Source organism: Rousettus aegyptiacus, unplaced genomic scaffold, assembly GCF_014176215.1.
Source record: "Rousettus aegyptiacus isolate mRouAeg1 unplaced genomic scaffold, mRouAeg1.p scaffold_m13_p_6, whole genome shotgun sequence".
Classification (NCBI taxonomy): Eukaryota; Metazoa; Chordata; class Mammalia; order Chiroptera; family Pteropodidae; genus Rousettus; species Rousettus aegyptiacus.
Window position 1 is genome coordinate 61,781,696 of NW_023416309.1, and position 1,472 is coordinate 61,783,167.

At 33.6% G+C, this 1,472-nt stretch overlaps 1 pseudogene; it reads right to left on the reverse strand.

The window, feature by feature from the left end:
• Positions 1-638: 638 nt before the first annotated feature.
• On the reverse strand, positions 639-757 carry LOC118604524 (annotated as a pseudogene).
• Positions 758-1,472: the final 715 nt, after the last annotated feature.

Here is a 1,472-nt window from a genome sequence, read left to right on the forward strand (position 1 = left end):
GGGATGAATTTCAAAACACCACGTAGAGCTGAGCTATTTGAATCTTTCTGCTGTACTGTAATATTTTCAATAAACCATGGACAACATCCCCCCCCCAATATTTAGATTAACAGCTGTTAGGATAAAATGCAACATTTTATACTACACCAATACTTACTTCTTAGAGGCATTGATATAATTAAACTTTTATTATAAATGTATTTTAAGCAAATAAACAAAATTGAAAGCACTTAATCATATAGAGAATTATTAAATCAAATGCTCATTTTTTTCCCCTCACGGTAAAAAAAAAAAAAATCAAAATTAGCTGTCATTCACTATGCAGCTAGAACAGGGATTTACAGCACTTTACCAACTGTAAAGCTCTGGGAACTGATTTTTTCATTTTTCATTTTTAATTGGAGTTGACATTCAATATCATTTTATATTAGTTTCATGTGTACGGCATAGTGGTTAGACATATGTATAACTTACGAAGTGATCCCCCTGATAAGTCTAGTACCCACCTACCACCATACATAGTTATTACAATATTGTTATTATTATTTTTTAAATTTTTAGGCGAGGCAATCCTTGGTTGACCTCACAGATTGCAAGGACCTTGTCAGCTTACAATCCTTTATTTTTTAAATTTTGTATGCCTACAGCACCTGGACTTCCTAAGTGGTCTCCCATCCAAGTACTAATCAGGCCTGACCCTGCTTAGCTTCCGTGATCAGATGGGATTGGGCTTGTTCAGGGTAGCATGGTCATAGACTACAGTATTATTGACTATATTCCTTGTGCTATAATTTACATGCCCACGACTATTTTGTAACTGTCAATTAGTACTTTTTAATGCCTTCACCTTATTCACCATAGGCTAAGTGCTGCTTTTTAAAATTTTTATATTTTTATTTTTTTCAATTATAGTTGACATACAACATTATAGTTGTATGTCAGGTGTACAACTCAGTGGTTAGAGATTTATATAATTTATGAAGTGATCACCCCAATAAATTCAGTACCCATTTGACACTTTAAATAGTTATTACACTACTTCTTTTTTAAATTAAGTTTATTGGGGTAACACTGGTTAATACAATTATATAATTTTTAGGTGTACATTATAGTTTGATATCTATATATTCTATTGTGTGAGTACCACCCAAAGTCCAGTGTCCTTCAGCTACCATATATTTGATCCCCTTTACTCACTTTGCCCTCCCCCTAAACCCCTGTTTTTTACCCGCTTTACTCCGTCTACCTATTCCCTCCTCCCTCACCCCCTACCCTCTGATAACCATTAGTTCATTGTCCATGTCCCTAAATCTCTGTTTGTCCTGTTCATTTGTTGCTTTTAGGTTTATATCCCACATATAAATGATATCATGTGATTTTTAATTTTTTCAGTCTGGCTTATTTTGCTTAGCATGATTATCTCATGATCCATCCATGTTGTCACAAATGGCAGTATTTTATCTATTTTTATG